The sequence below is a fragment of the Macaca nemestrina genome, chromosome 3 (assembly GCF_043159975.1).
Source record: "Macaca nemestrina isolate mMacNem1 chromosome 3, mMacNem.hap1, whole genome shotgun sequence".
In the NCBI taxonomy this organism is placed as follows: Eukaryota; Metazoa; Chordata; class Mammalia; order Primates; family Cercopithecidae; genus Macaca; species Macaca nemestrina.
The window spans coordinates 87,301,123-87,310,083 of NC_092127.1; positions in this window are offsets into that span (position 1 = coordinate 87,301,123).

Sequence of the window (8,961 nt, forward strand, 5' to 3'; positions counted from 1 at the left end):
AAATTCAATACAAATTTTATTTTAGTAATCTAATAAAGATTGTTAGTTTTATGCCTTTAGAGATAGGGTTTCATCTGGAATTATCAGTTAACATTTTTAATCAATGTCAATTTAGAGGAAACACTGGGACAAGAATGTAAAGAGGGAAAACTAAATGCAATCCTAGACACAACAATTCCCAAGAACAGTTAATGTGGCTTTATCATATTAGTTCCCATATTAAATCCTAGGGACATAAATATGGCCTTACTAAAAGTACACAACTCGCAGAAACTGTTTTCCCTAACATCAATAATCATTAATTCATCAATGAATTATTTCACCTCTCCTCTCAAATTGGCATATCTGATCATTTAAGATGAGAAATTATAGCAATGAGCCATCATCTTAGGGGCAGTGGCTTTAGGCTTAAACATCCTAGCTTTGAATGACAGCTCTACCACTTATATAAGTGTGATTTCTTAGACTTATTATAGAATTTAGTTGAGCTTCTACTTCTCATGCATAAAATAGATATGTATAAAAATATAGTGAGTATTTTATAGAGCTCTGAAAGTTGAGATAAAAATGCATTTAAATCAATGCGTGGTGCATGTCTTAAGTAATCACTCTATACATGTTAGCTGTTACTCTTTATGAAAAGTCAGAACTCAGGTAAAAAAGGATGACCCAATAATAGGTCATTTATTCTCTACATCTACATCTATATCTTTAGAAATCATCTTACTTTCTAATAGCTAGAGTGTCCTTGTTCTCCAAATTTCAAAGCTGAAGCTTCATGTGCTGGCTCTATGTTTTCATCCAGCCACTACTTTATAAGCATAAGACTATTCCTAACTTTTAAAAAATATCCCTATTCGATTAAAATATATTTTACAGCTATCACTGTAAATTTCATTCTTGTATATACAAAGTTCATACAAAGTATATCTGAAACTTCAGTATCTGTTCTTAGAATCAAATGAAGACTGAGCTAACTTGATAGATATTGCTAAATAGTTCTCCATACAACAATCTGCATTAATGTATTAAAGTGTTTGTTTTCCCATATTATGATATTGCTATTTATTGTTAAACCTTTTATTACCAATCTAAGATGTAAATAATACTGTTAGAGTGCCTATGTCAAATTAAATGAATTGGGGCATAATTAGCATGCAATTAAATGAACTCAGTTTAAGTGCAAAGTTTGACAAGTTTTAACAGAGAATACACTTGTGTAACTCTCACCAAAATTATCCTAAAAGATTTTATGTGCTCCTTGCCAATCAATCCCTTCTTCTGGACTCAGCTAACCACTGATATGTTCTTTATTATGAAAAATAGTTTTGCCTTCCTGTAAGTTTCATTTAAATTGAACTATATGTGTTCTTTTGTGTCTGGCTCAGCATTCGATTTTTGAGATTTATCTATGTTATTGTATATGTTAAAAATTTCTCTTTGTTATGGATTATTAAAATTCTATTACGGTTTATTTATTCACTTGTTGATGAACATTTGAGTCACTTCCAGCACTTGACTATGATGAATAAGGTAGCACAAATACTAATGTAAAACCTTCGTATGGACATATGCTGTAATTGCTATTGGGAAGAACCTAGGAGTAGAATTGTGGAGTTGCATGGTGACTTGCAAGAAACTGCCAACTGTATCTAGAGACTGTGTCATTTTATATTACCATACAAAATGTATGAATAGTAGAATTGTTGAACATCTTCGTCAAACCTTGTTATTGTCAAGTTTAATTTTAGCTGTTCTAATGGGCATACCGTGGCCTCTCACTTTTGGCTTTAATTTTAATTTATGTGAGTAATGATGTTAGTGCTTTTTCATGCTTTTTGGCCTCTTGTGTATTTTTAAAAAGTATTTGTTTAAATTTTCGTCCATTTTCTAAAAATCTGGGTTGTTTGTACTTTTTTATATATTCCAGAAACAAGTTATTTAATATAAAATGTACATATTATAAATATTTTCTGTTTGTCTGTGGCTTGACTCATTTTCTTCATGGTGGGCTTTCAAAGGGCAGGAGGTTTTTTGTATGTTTTTTAGGAGAAGTGTAGATTACCAAAAATTTCTATTTGTAACAGAAAATTTTAATAGATCAATGATTGTCAAAGATCTTCTATCTATAATCAAAATATATATAAGAAGTAACACTCAAGTGGATTTATGAAAAAGTTTTACTAAATTCTAAAGGAAGTCATAATCCTTACCTTCATATTAGCACAGTGAACCTAAAACTTTCACTGTTATTTATTTTTTTAATTATTTAATTTAAAAGCAGACTGTTCAGAGTTACCACATACACTCTTACCCCACACATACATAGTTTGTCCTAATGTTAATATCTTACGTTAGTGAGGCACATTTATTACAATTAATAAACCAATATTGATATATTATCGCTACCTAAAGCCAATAGTTAATATTAAGGTTTGCTCTTTGTGTTGTACAGTTCTACATCGTTTAACAAATGCATATTATTTATCTATCACCATCGTATCATACAGATTAATTTTACCACTCTAAACATTCCCTGGGATTCTTTAATACTCATCCCTAGATCACCACTACTGCCCTGACACCCATATATCTTTGTACTTTTCCTATAGTTTTGCCTTTTTGGGAATATTAGATATATAGATGGAGTGATATAGTGTATAGCCTTTTCAGATTGATTTTATGTCATTTAGCAATATGCATTTAAGGTTCCTCCATGTTTTTTCATGGCTTGATAATGCATTTCTGTTTTTTAATCACTGAATAATATTCCATTCTATGAATACACCACAGTTTGTTGATTGCTTCATTTATTGAAAAATATCTCACTGACTACCAGGTTTGGGAAACTAAACAAAGCTGCTATAAACATTTGTGAGTAGATTTTTATGTGGAGATAAATTTTCAACAAAAAAAAACCTACGAGTATTTTGGGAGGCCGAGGCGGGTGGATTACTTGAGGTCAGGAGTTCAAGACCATCCTGGCCAACATGGTGAAACCCCATCTCTACTAAAAATACAAATATTAGCTGGATTGTGTGGCACACGCCTGTAATCCCCGCTACTTGGGAGGCTGAGGCACGAGAATCGCTTGAATACGGGAGGCAGAAGTTGCAGCGAAACGAGATTGCGCCTCTGCACTCCAGCCTGGGCCAAGAGCGAGACTCTGTCTATAAGAAAACAAAACAAATAAACAAACAAACAAAAAATCTACGAATACAATTTCTGGATTAATGGTAAGACTTATTAGACTTTGTAAGAACTTCAAGAAATAGAATTTTAGGTTAACAGTGTATTTCAGTGCTTGAATGATAGTATTATGTCTTCTGGCTTGCATGTTTTGTGATGTGAAGTCTATGATTGTTATTTTCTTTGTAATGTACTTTTTTTCCTCTAAATGCTTTTATTATTTTCTTTTTATCACTAAAAGGTAAACTGATAAAGACGTTGTGATAAATTTGATTACATTATATTCGGGTATGCTATTTGTTCTGCTTGTTCTTGATATTTATTCTACTTCTTGGATCTGTGGGCTTATAGTTTTAACAAAATTTGGAAAATTTTCAGCTGTTCATTGTTTCTACAAATAAACTTTTCTGACTCCCTTTCTCCCACTCTTTATTTCACACATGGAACTTAAATTTCATACATGGTAGACCACTTGAGACTCCATTCTCAATTTTTGTTATATTTCTCTTTGTGCTTGATTTTTGTTAGTTTTTACATTGCAAAGTTTTCAGAAGTCCCATTGTTCCACTTCCTCTGGGTAGTACCCAGGACAAGACAACAACTATGAATTTCTATCTGGAGCTTTTCCATATCTACCTACCTTACCTACCTCTTTTAGCTAAAACAAAAAACAAAAAAGAACAACAACAGAAAAACAAAACAAAAAACCCCACAACTAACTCAAATGTAGGAAAGACAAATAGAAGGAGGGAAAGCTAATTCTTACATTACAGAGAAAACTGTACAAGATTTTTATTTTACGAACAGAGAAAAAACATTTACATGTGACACATGGTCCCTGTGCTGCCCTGATTGACTGCATTATGATTTATTACTTGTTTGTAACTTCTGTACTGTGTTTGTTGGTGATAGAGGAAGAAAAAACATTTCCTTCTACTTTTATTTCTGATACTTTCTCTTTAACAGAAAAGAATAAAGGTGGTCATTTGCTTCAATAATTGAGTTTTTTTATGTCATTAAAGGAATGCATTTTACTGACTTCAAATAAAAAGGTCATGAGAAATTTTTAAGCTTTTTTTTGAAAGAGCGTTTCATAATCTTTTCTTCCTTCCTAAACATCAGCATAATCATCACAAATTTGAGGTATTAAGGTTATTGTCAATGAAGTTTGTTTAAACCAAAAAATGAAATTTCCTGAAGAATAATATTTCAAAGTATGAGGACAGCATATCATGCTTTTAACACACACAATTTTTAAAATATTTCGTAGGTGCTAGATCCCATTGTAACTCTTTTAACCATGTCATAGTAGAGAAAGAAATCCAGAACAACTTTCCTTTAGTAAAGAAGCAAATAATTCAAAAATTAAGGCTTGTGAAGCTTGAGAAAAATTGAATACAGAAAATTTGATAAGACCAGCTCAGTTTAAGATAATGAGTTACATGCTTTTTTAAAGCATTATCTTTATTTCTTCTACCGCAAAATTAGTAAGCTATTTAGTAATTTCAGGAACACTCGATGCACTCTCTAAAGTAAAGCTGATAAACTTCCTTTTCTCAGTATAGCAACATGAACCACAAGTAATTGAACATAACATAAATCAGGTTAGTCCAAAGTTTCCTGGAAAATTGACAGAAATTAGAAAAGATTTGGTCATTATCCAGTACCAAAGTGGGAGGGAGGGTAGTTCCTCATGTGTGAGAAGAATTACATCTTGGAGAATGTGAACACTGGCTCCCAAGGGCTATCCTTGTCACACTCCCACAGCAGGGAAGTGCGTAAAATTTCAACACACACACACACAAGCTTCAGTGAATTGCCAATCATTACTTATTCTGAATAGCATGCCCTGATCAATAATATGTGTCTAACACCCACTTGGAAAATAAAATTATGGTCTAAGAACAGGCAATGTAACACCATATAATCGTTATTAAAAGTCATCTCTTCAACATTTACATATAATTTTTCTTAAATAAACAGCATATCAGTTATTTTATATTATTATTTGGTGTTTTCTATGTTCTGGGAAACTTAAAAGTTTATGTCATATATATATGCTTTTAAGAATTTAAACTCTCGGCCAGGCGCGGTGGCTCACACTTGTAAACCCAGCACCTATTTTAATTCAGGTGGGCGGATCACCTGAAGTCGGGAGTTCCAGACCAGCCTGACCAACATGGAGAAACCCTGTCTCTACAAAAAATACAAAATTAGCTGGGTGTGGTGGTGCATGCCTGTAATCCCAGCTACTCGGGAGGCTGAGGGAGAATTGCTTGAACCCAGGAGGTGGAGGTTGCGGTGAGCCAAGACCATGCCATTGCACTCCAGCCTGGGCAATAAGAGCAAAACTCCCTCTCAAAAAAAAAATAAATAAATAAATAAATAAAAAATAAATAATTTAAACTCTTAGTACATAGTTTCTTCCTCTAAATTGTTCTGTTTAAGACAGGGGTAAACAGTGTCATGGTAAAAGTATGCTGCTGATTGTCCAAAGCTCTGCTAATTATGAAGATTAAATTTGGATAATAAACTATTAATAGATTTCAAAAGGCTATGATCATGGGCATAAAATGTCAAGTAATCTTTAATACTGTATAGCTTATAAGATAGTCTATCTGAGTAACATTGGAAAGAACCAATGCCTCTATAGTACCTTGTAAGAGCTAAGCACTTTGTATATACTGGCAGTTAGACCCCCCAATTGTTGAGGATTTAGACATTTTAATTACACTTACAAGTAAAGAAATTTAGGTTCACAGAGACTACTTCATCCAGGATTATTTAGATAGAACATGGTAATGTGGTAAAGCTGATCATAAGCCCAAGCATATCTGAATCTAAAGTCTCAATACCAGTATGGTTTCCATTCCCTCATGACTTCTCACTAAAAATAAAGAAGAAATAAGTCACATTATAAGATAATGTGCTCCTAGCTAATTTATTTGAGGAAGGGGATTAAGGAGTCTTTGTTTCTAACATTTACTTAGGCATCAGATGCCTTCTATGCCTATTTCTATTTTGTGCTATTTTGTCTGTCTTCTCACCTCCACAAGATTGAGAGTTATTTTAATTCAGAGATTGTGTCTCATTTTTCTGTCACCACAGGATATAGTACGTTCATTCACTCATTCACAAATATTTGTAAAGTACCTACTATGTGCCAGGAATTATGTCAGGTCTTCAGAAAAAAGCAAGAAAGATTAGTTTCCTATGGAGTAGAATAACTTCTACTTGAATAAATACACTAAGAATATTTTCAAAGGAAGACATACTTAAAATGCAAGGATTTTCTCATCTATTTACCATATTTCTAGTTGCCTCATTATAAGAAAGGTGATGATGAAGGTTAATTAAAAACAAAACATGCATCAGAACACCTAGCATAGAGTCATGATTTTGCAGCATATATGCTAGACATGTCAATTAACCTCTTTAAACCTTACTTTCTTTTATGTAAGTCAAAGATGAAATCTGTGATATGCAAAAAGCAAATATTTTATTATTCTTAAAATACACAGAACTACAGTAAACAATAAAACCAAATGATTTATAGAAATGAAAAAGCTAAAGAAATTTGGGAATATTAGGAAATTAATTTTAAAAGTAAGCATAAGTTGCCTATGAAAAAGAAATAATATTCAGAATTACTAATAGTAAAAATTCACAGTAAAAAATAAGTATTATTATCTTCTAACAATTGCCAGGTATTAAAATGATTAATAATTTCTAGTATTAGAAATGGAATAAGGAAAGATAGCAAACATTATTAGGACTTTTGACTCATGTCTTTTTACAGAACAATCTGGCAATGTACATCACAATTGTAAACATGTCATTTGACCGTACAATTTTGTCATAGCCTAAAGAAACGATAAGTAGATGAGCTAATAAAGATGTATGTATACAAATGTTTGTGATTACATTTTTAGGATAATAAGCATTCCGATGGTGGAACAGAATATTAATATTGAAAAAATATATTGGTAAGTAAAAGTACACATACAATTCATTATATGCATTTGGCTTCACTTTATTAAAAATGTATGGTCAAACATTTGCACAATATCTGACTAGATGATAACATGATATCTCTCTAACTGGTGATTTGCTTTTATGTAGATTTCTGAGTTATTTAAAAATGTATTATAATGAACACATATTAAAATATAGATGTTAATTCACGCCTATCTCAGAGGATTTTGGTATACATCAAATAAAACAGAATTTATGCAATGTAAGAGTAACATACAAATGTAACTCATTTAAATTGTGAGCTAGAATACAAGCCAAACAATCTTGAAACTTGAGTTCCACTAAAACATAACACATAATAAGCTTAGGTAAGAAATTTGTATTCAATAGGGAAAGCTAAACAGTTTTAATCAACAGAACTATTTTGTTAGCTAAAAGAAAGGAAAAAAAAATGTATAGTATTTCTTTTTTGTCACAGTCCCCAGATCGGCGGTAGAGGTTCCCAGTCTGTAGCAGCTCTGCTTAACGATAGAGGTTCTACCATTTTCAACAAGTAGTTTTCAAATTCACCCTGGGATTTTTCTCTATCCAGATCAACCAGAAGAGAGAAAGAGCAGGACAAGTGCATGTAGGAAGTCATAGGTCAGGCCAGCAGATGGCATGCCTGACCTCTGTTCATATCCCATAGGGTGGGAACTCAGTCACAAGGCTACATGGCCAGGGATGCTGGGAAGGGCCAATTCACTGTATGCTCAAGAAGATAAATGAGAGATTTTAGTGGACAGCTAGCAGTCTTTGCCAGAGCTCAAGCCAACAGAATCTATGCATGCTTTTCTTGCTTAATTTAGAACATGTCTGTCACTCTGTCCTGAAGAGCCACCCCATCCAGCCCAATGTTCAGATATCTTTGAAATCATCACTGCTCTGCATCAGGTCCAGGAACGGATCCCTACATTCTGATAATGAGGGAGTATGTGAAGAATAAACACAATGAAGGTTCCCCAAGGGAAGAATGAACCATACCCGTTGGTCACATCCATCTGCTGAGTAGGTATTGTGAAGACTCCCTGCTCTACCCCAACATGATCATTTGGCAGGAAAGTGGAAATGGAACCTTTGTTATCTATATTTAATGGCTTTTAACGTCATCTTGTTATTGGTATCACTGTCTGCTACAGGAAGAAAGAACATGGAGAAGGGCATATGGAAAGCCTAGAGGTTGTACAAATTGCTTCAGCTCATGTTAGAGGGGCTAGAACTTAGTCACAAGGCTATAACTAACTACTAGGGGGATGGCTGGCAACTTAAGTCTAGCTATGGACAGAAGAGAAAAGTAAAAAAAGGATTTTGATGTTAAGTAGTTTTCTTAACATCCAAAAACCATTAAGAAAAACCAAAAGAGAGAAAAGTTACTTCAATTCCTTGTGCTTTTTATTATTATTATTATTATTATTATTATTATTATTATTTTGTTTTGAGCTCACAGCTATTTGTTCTTAATCTATGGAAATCTCTAGAGTTGAAATTGGAAATGCTTTTCTGCAAGATGACTTGAATTTGCTTTTATTTATAGCCAGAGGACACTGCTTTTCTGGGACCACTTTTCTTTATGTGAAGATCAGACTCAATGAGAGTCTGAGGCTGAGTTCCTTACCTTGCTTTTGCTCAAGTGCTTAGCTAAGGTCAACCCTGCCTTTTCTGTTGGCTCATTGGCCTGAGATCACAGCTCTGTTTTCTACTCACTACAATATTTTGGGGGTGAGCTTAGAGATTTCCCTTTCTTTTTGTAACCTTAAC